Below are 8,717 nucleotides of genomic sequence, written 5' to 3'. Positions count from 1 at the left end.
CTTTGTTCTTTATAGCCGTCCTGATAGCTGCTCTATGGTTGGCCATACTGGTGCAAAAATCATCTATGGTTTTGCCCACATAGTACAACCCACACGGGCAGTGTAGTAGATAAACTATATACTCAGTGGTGCATGTTACTCTATGTTTGATGGTATATTTTTGGTTGGTCAAAGGGTGTGTGAATATTTTGGTATTACTCAGTCCATTACAAGTGGTGCACCCTAAACATCTAAAGCAGCCCAGCTTGCATTGATTCAGCCAGGTGTTTTTTTTGTAGCTCTCAACAGGATCAACTCTGACCAAAGTGTCCTGAATGGATTTGGACCTTTTGAAGCCCATCCTTGGTGGTCCCACATTAGAAAATGGGAGCATGGAGTTCGAACTCATGATATGCCAGTCCTTGCTGATTACCAAAGGTAAATCCTTTTTATCCACAGAGTAAGTAGTGAGATAGGTCATCCTAGTTTCTTCATCATGTTGTCTCCTATCTGCCAATGTGTCTTCCTGTTTTTAAATCCCAGAACTTTTTAGTTGGTATCAATCAATGTCTCGTCATAGCCACATTAGATGAATCTATTTCTCATCTCCAGAAGTTGTCTGACTTGAGTTTGGTATGTTCACTGTTATTGTGAACTACTCGCTTGAACTGGGAAACAGGTAGTGATCTTTTTAGAGCTGGGGGGTGGCAACCGGTGGCTTCCAGCAGTTCCTGTCAGTGTCTTTATGGTATAGAGTAGTGTACAGCCTATTGTGTTGTTTGTAAATTCTCAGATTCAAGAAATCTATTGTCTGGTCATTGTGCTGCATCTTGAACTGTAAAGTCGGTACTGCCTGGTTTAGTTTTTGAAACCATAATTTCAAATCAGTTTATGTACAATCCCAGATTATGAACATATCGTCTATATAGCTCCTGAAGATTTTTTATATCTTTGTGCTAAAATAGACTTGTAGAATACTGCTCAAATTCAGCCATATACAAATTGGCATAAGATGGGGCCATATTGGACCCCATCGTCGTGCCAAGTAATTGTAGATAAAAAAGGTTTTCAAGCAGAAAGTAGTTCATAGTCAGGCAGAACTGTAATAATTCCAGAATCCACTCCATATTGGGTCCCACATAGGGATATCTACATATATGGTTCTTTACTGCCTCCAAACCCTGTGTGTGCGGGATAACCATATAGAGGCTGACCACATCTAGTGTCACCAGCCACTCAGTACCTTTTAATGGAGGTAGTTGTTTTAAACCATTAACAAGTGTCATGGAGTCAAGCAGAAAGTATGGCATGCTTCTGACTATTGGTTGCAGTAAACTGTCCAGATAGGAGGCATTCGGCTGTAAAAGTGAGCCAATAGCTGAAACTATTGGTCTGTCAGGTGGTTGGGTTGCATGTTTATGCACTTTCAGCAGTGTGTAGAATACCGGAGTTCGAGGGAATTGCACAGTCAAATATGCCAACAGGTTTTTGTCGATTAGACCTTCCGATTCAGCACTCTGCAGTGATTTGTCAACTTATTGTTTGAAAGTCCATATAGGATCACCAGGTAACTGGCTGTAGATGATAGTCATTGAGTTGGTGTAAAGCTTCTTATTGGTAATACTTGTAGTAGAAGACCACTACCGCACCACCCTTTTCTGCTTCACGTAAAATATCTTTGTCATCGCACAGAGATTTTAGTGCTGTTCGTTCATCTGTGGACATATTATTTCTACAATGTTGTTTTGTTTGTTGAAAGATCTCATTAGCCTGACCAGAGGACAATCTTGTGTAGGTCTTTATATTAGCGTTAGAGCTGGATGGTTCATACTGGCTTTTAACTCTAAATTTATTATAATCGGTTTGAGATTCTCCAAAGTGTTCTTTTTACCTCAATGATCTCTCAAATTTATGTAGATCCAGGAAAGTTTCAAAGGGTTCATTGTAACTAGTGGGAATGAACGAGAGTCCCTTGTTGAGCACTTTGAGCTCAGTTGGAGTCAATGTGTAGGAACTCAGATTCATAACAATGTTTGTTGTCACATTCTCCTTTGTCTGGGAGGTTTCCTCTTATACCCCCCTCCTGATGTGTGGCCTTCTCCTCTCAAGTTTTTAAAGCATGTAATAACACCTGCCGCTAATCCCTGATATGATGTATTCTGCATTAATCTGTATTATAGTCCCCTGCTTATTTTCTATAAGTTTCTAAGTGTGAGATTCCCTATAATATTATTTTTAGTTGAGGGCAATGTAATAACAAACATTTTGTTATTTTGGTAAGAATTAATTTACCTGATTGTATTTATTCTGCCATAATGTTACTCTGTATTTTGTTATGCTTTGTTTTTTTAGGTACGCAAGTCCCGGTAGCTGTGGCAACCACTGACCTGTGCAGTAGTGCAGTGGAGAAGCTATGGAAGTTCCGTTTTTTTTGTGGGTGTTGGTGATGGGGTAGTTATTTAAACTATCTATTGTGCACTTTATATTTATGGTCTGAGGACGGGGATAACATCCATATTTTAATAAAATTTTATATTGAAGATAAGTCCCGGAGAGTGCTTCCTATTTTTGGGTATATATATATATATATATATATATATATATATATATATATATATATATATATATATATATTATACACACACAAATTGAGCGCACACTTAACTTGTCTTTCACTCATCAGGGTGCAAGCGAAATCATAAACATAAGTCCAATAAACAGCCTGCACTCTCTGGATTTTCCAAGTTCTTTATTTTGTACAAAACAAACCAGTAACATTTTGGGGATCTAAACCACTCAACAGACTGTATATATATATAATGGTTCCAGCAGTGGGAATGGGGAGGATTCAGATGAGGAGACTCCAGGATGTAGCTGGGTCACAGTTAGAGGGCGAAGTAAGCGGAAGAGACAGGCCAGTTCTGAGCTGGTACACCCCAATAGATTTGCAAGATTAAGTGAAGATGTTGGGGATATCAGTTCAGGGGTGGCAGTGTCAGAGAGGGCCGTGTTGCCTAGTATAGTGAACAGTCCTTTAGCTGTGGAAGAGGAGCATACTATGGTGGGCAGTCCTTCAGTCATGGAAGAGGGGCATACAAGTCAGGGCCAGAGGCAGATGTTGGTGGTAGGAGACTCTATTATAAGGAAGGTTGATAGGGTAATTTGTCATCCAGACCCTTTACATAGAACAGTTTGCTGTCTTCCAGGGCTCGTGTTAGGCATATTGTGGAGCGTATTGATAGATTGTTAGAGGGATGCGGGTCTGATCCTGCAGTCATGGTGCATATTGGTACTAATGAAGAAATCAGTGGGAGATGGAGAGTCCTAAAAAATGACTTCAGGGAGTTAGGTAGCAAGCTTAAAGCAAGGACCTCCAAAGTAATATTTTCTGAGATATTACCAGTGCCGTGTGTTAACTCAGTAAGGCAGAAGGAGCTAAGGTCTGTTAATTCATGGCTAAAAACATGGTGTAAAAATGAGGGGTTTGACTTTTTAGAACACTGGGCTGATTTTTCACTAGGGTACAAATTGTACAGTAAGGATGGATTGCACCTGAATGACATGGGTGCAGGTGTGTTGGGGGAAAGGATGGTAGCACGTTTAGAGAACCTTTTAAACTAGGCAAAGGGGGGGAGGGTCAATTAGAACAAAATAGAACAGTGTCTGAATATGTCACTCCCTTAATATCTCAAGGAAGGGATGATTTAAGAAATGTCACATTAGAAAGTATAGAGGAAAGTACACCAAGTAGCAGCAGAAAGCACATGAAAATTAAATGTATGACAACAAATGCAAGAAGCATGACAGGTAAAATGGGGGAGCTGACGCTCTTAGTTGCAGAAGAGGACTATGATGTTATCAGTATAACTGAAACTTGGTGGGATGATTCACATGACTGGGCAGTTAACTTAGAGGGGTATACATTATTTAGGAGGGACAGGAATAATAAAAGGGGTGGAGGAATCTGCATGTATATTAAACCTGACCTTAAACCTACAATAAGGGAAGATATTTATGATACAAGTGAAAATGTAGAGACCCTGTGGGTTGAAATAAAGAGTGGGGGGAAAAATCCTAAAAAAATATTACTAGGAACATGCTACAAGCCTCCCAACATTAGTGACTCGGAGGAAACTCAACTACTTATCCAAATAGGTAAGGCTGCTAATAACAGTGCTGTAATTATGGGAGATTTTAACTACCCTGATATAAACTGGGCAAATGAAACTAGTAATTCAGCTAAGGGGGATAGATTTTTAAATGTTCTCAGGGATAACTTCTTGTCACAATTAATAGAGGAGCCAACTAGGAGTAAAGCTATATTGGATTTAGTGCTATCAAACAATACAGATATAATATCAAACATAGAAGTTAAAGAACATTTGGGTAACAGTGATCATAACATGGTCACATTTGAAATCTCTTTTCATATGCAGTGTTTTAAAGGCTTAACTAAGACTTTTAATTTCAAGAAAGCAAAATTCAACGATTTAAGGAAATCATTAAATAATATAAATTGGGACAATGTATTTTCTAATAAAAATACAGAGGATAAATGGATAATATTTAAAAATGTGTTAAATAAATATACATATCAATACATACCATATGGTTATAAAAATAAAAATAAAAAAACTAAGCCGTTATGGCTAAATAAAAATGTGTTAAAAGAAATTAGGAAAAAACGTAGGGCATTTAAATTATTAAAAGAAAATAGTACAGACTCAGCATACAATATTTATAAGGAATGTAACAAAGCATGCAAAAAAGCAATCAAATTAGCCAAAATTGAAAATGAAAAATTAATTGCCAAGGATTCTAAGTCTAACCCTAAAAGGTTCTTTAAGTACATAAATAGCAAAAAGTCTAAGAAGGATAATATAGGTACATTAAAATGTGTGGAGGGTAGCATGATAAATAATGACAGGGAGAAGGCTGAGGTACTAAACCAGTTTTTTTCTTCAGTATACACAAGAGAGGAACCATTGAATGATACTTTGGAACAGAATAGAACATGCCAGTCCATACCACTAACTGGGTTTTGTTTAGAGGATATCAGGAAAAAACTAAAAAATATTAAGGTAAATAAAACTCCAGGCCCAGATGGAATACACCCAAGGGTGTTAAGTGAACTTAGCACTGTTATAGACAAACCTTTACTCTTAATTTTTCAAGACTCATTATCCTCAGGCATGGTACCCCAGGATTGGCGTAAAGCTGATGTGGTGCCACTCTTCAAAAAGGGAAGCAGGGATGATCCAGGAAGCTATAGACCAGTTAGTCTGACATCAATAGTGGGGAAGATATTTGAAGGGATTATAAGGGATTATATTGATGAGCATATTCGTGTAAACAAGATTATGAGTTCTAATCAGCATGGCTTTAGGAGAAATAGATCATGTCAAACTAATCTAATTAGATTCTACGAGGAAGTAAGTAAAAATATAGATAAAGGGGAATCAGTTGATGTGATATACTTAGATTTTGCAAAGGCATTTGATACAGTGCCACATGAGAGATTAATGCACAAAATTAAGGGACTGGGAATAGCTGAAAATGTTAGCTCATGGATAAATAACTGGATAAAAGATAGGGAGCAACGAGTAGCAGTAAATGGATCATACTCAGATTGGACAAAGGTAATCAGTGGCGTCCCCCAGGGATCAGTACTGGGCCCTGTTCTTTTAATATTTTTATAAATGACTTGGAGCAAGGATTAAATAGCGACATCTCTATTTTTGCAGATGATACTAAGTTAAGTAAGGTCATTAGGTCAGAGCAGGATGAACTCTCTTTGCAAAGGGATTTGCTAAAATTAGAACTATGGGCAAGTGAATGGAAAATGAGATTTAATACGGAAAAATGTAAGGTTCTACATTTTGGAAGTAAAAATAAGCAGGCTATGTATTTTTTAAATGGGACAAGACTTAGCCAAACACAGGAGGAAAGGGATTTGGGAGTAGTAATAGATAACAAGCTAAAGATGAGTGCACAATGCAGGGCAGCGGCTTCAAAGGCTAATAAGATACTAGCATGTATTAAAAGAGGCATTGATTCAAGGGAGGAAAGCATAATTCTGTCATTATATAAAGCCCTGGTAAGACCTCACCTTGAGTTTGGAGTGCAGTTCTGGGGACCGATTGCTAAAAAAGATATTGCAGAACTAGAAAAAGTTCAGAGAAGGGCCACAAAGCTAATAAGGGGATTGGAGAAATTAACCTATGAGGAGAGGCTAGCCAAACTGGGTCTGTTCTCTTTAGAAAAAAAGGCGCTTGAGAGGTGACATGATTACTTTATATAAATATATTCAAGGCCCATATACAGAGATGGCAGAAGCTCTTTTTATTCCAAGAAAATTGGTTCTGACAAGAGGTCATAATTTAAGGTTGGAGGAAAGGAGATTTAATCTCCTGCAACGGAAACGTTTTTTTCACTGTAAGAGCAATAAAATTGTGGAACTCATTACCAAAGGAGGTAGTGAATGCCAATACCATAGATACATTTAAAAATAGTCTGGATAAATTTCTGTATATAAACAAAATTCATGGATATGATTGCTAGTATTAAATGGGTCACATTTTAAATGGGGTTATTTAAGCTTAACTGGAGCTTTTTGTAAGTATTTTAGATTTGTATAGGTTGAACTCGATGGACTTCAGTCTTTTTTCAACCTTATCTACTATGTTACTATGTTACTATATATATATATATATATATATATATATATATATATATATATGTGTGTGTGTGTGTGTGTGTGTGTGTGTATATTTATGTGTTTATCTATGTATAAATGTGTATACATGCATATATACACATATATATATATATATACTTAAAGATATACTATGAAGCACTTTCCAGTCAAATGCCCTAAAAACTATATATTCATATAGATATATAGGTATAGATATATTTTTTACAAACAAATAATCATACAGTATATATAAAGTATATATTTTAAAATAAAAAGAAAATTTTCTTCTATGTGTAGAACATTGGAATGTTAAATATTCGTAAATACCTTAGGGTTTAGTGCTGTAGATCTAACACAGTGTCAGGTTAGATCGTGAGCGATAAATGTTAGTTTTTGAGGGGGTTTGTTGATCAGTGGGCTCTATTGAAGTTTATGAGGAGAATGTAATGTGGTCATGGCATACAAAGTCCTGAAATTATTGTGCATCGGGGTTTGCTTATGCGCAAACAATTTACTTTCAAATTTTAATACGCATGCTTGCTAACCAGTCCTTTTTAAAAGTTTACTTTTAGCGTTGTTTGAGTGCGAGTGGGAAAAAAGTTAGCGTGCCACTTGTAATCTGATTTTAATATGTTATCTATAACTTGTACTACTATGTTATCTATAACTTGTACTATAAATACACTATTAAATCTATGTCTCTCTCTCTTTTAGAAAATAAAGCATAGCATACTAAAACAAAAAAGCATACGCTATAAACATAAAGAAATAGGTATTTAAGCATACAATTGAATGTTAATAAAACCAGCTGCATTTACAGTTACAAACACTCTGCTAATCCGCATCTCCAGACCATATGAAAAAGAAAAAAGTATATGTCAAATTATTAAAAGTTGAAAAATACAGCTTTATTTGGTACAAAAAATGTTAAAATCAGTTGCATGTAAAAACATGAAAGAAAAAACAAAAGGGAAAATCAGCTACAGTCCTGTAACTGACAGAGCAACAGCAGCCAAACATGTTTCGGGCCTAATGTCAGCCCTTGTTCACTGGCATAACTAGTGCTGGGAAAAGCCTTAATTTAAAGGTAAAGTTAATTATCAATTACATGCATCTGTTGAATTAACCCATGACTACCTAGATAGTCATGGTTAAAGGTAAATTATCATTAATTGTTTTTTTTTGTTTCTTATATTAAACATTTTCATTTTAAAGCAAACATAAATGTTAAGTGTGTTTATTTAAAACTGTCAGATGGCTAGATATATATGAAAAAAATTTATTACTCTAATTTGATCCTAAATGGATGTAGAACTCAATCTCCACTTAAAGATATTTTTTACTTAATGATATTTTTTACTTTATTTCATTTTCTTTTTTGTTAAAAAGGAGAGAAAATGAAAAAACCCAATCATAAATCTATTAGTAAAATAAATCAACATCCATTATGGAATTTAGACCAAAGGGGTGCTTTGTTTTGAGATGGAAAATCCAAAACACTTCCCTTTGGTCCAAAAGTCTCTCTCTATCGCCCCCTCTCCTGTGTCTAGGGACATGGTCAATGCCTTGTACTGTCAAGAGGGTATCATTAGAATTATGTTCCTCTCTAAAGTGCTTAGCTATTGGTGTATTGCAATCCGGGTTGCCAATATCTCTAAGATGTTGTAAGAACCTGTCACGCAGGGCACGTTTAGTGCGCCCCACGTACTGTTTTTTACATCCTTGGCATGTAAGTAAATAAATGACAAATTTGGTGTTACATGAAATGCTGAAGCGTATGTCAAACTCCCTATTTGTTGTACTTGATAAAAATTTGGGACCCTGTTGGATGTGTTTGCAGGTTTTACAAATATTTCCTTGACATTTCATGGAACCTATTCTTCTCTTTAACCAAGATTGGTTAGTTTGTGACGGTAGCATTGAGGGAGCTAATAAGCTTCCTAAGGTCTTTGCTTTACGTGCTGAAAAATTACAGCCGTGTTGAACTATTTTGCTTAACTTGGCATCACTTTTTAAAATTGGCAAACAGTTACGAATAATG

The sequence above is a fragment of the Bombina bombina genome, chromosome 4, assembly GCF_027579735.1.
Source record: "Bombina bombina isolate aBomBom1 chromosome 4, aBomBom1.pri, whole genome shotgun sequence".
NCBI classification, from domain to species: Eukaryota; Metazoa; Chordata; class Amphibia; order Anura; family Bombinatoridae; genus Bombina; species Bombina bombina.
This window is presented reverse-complemented; position numbering follows the sequence as displayed.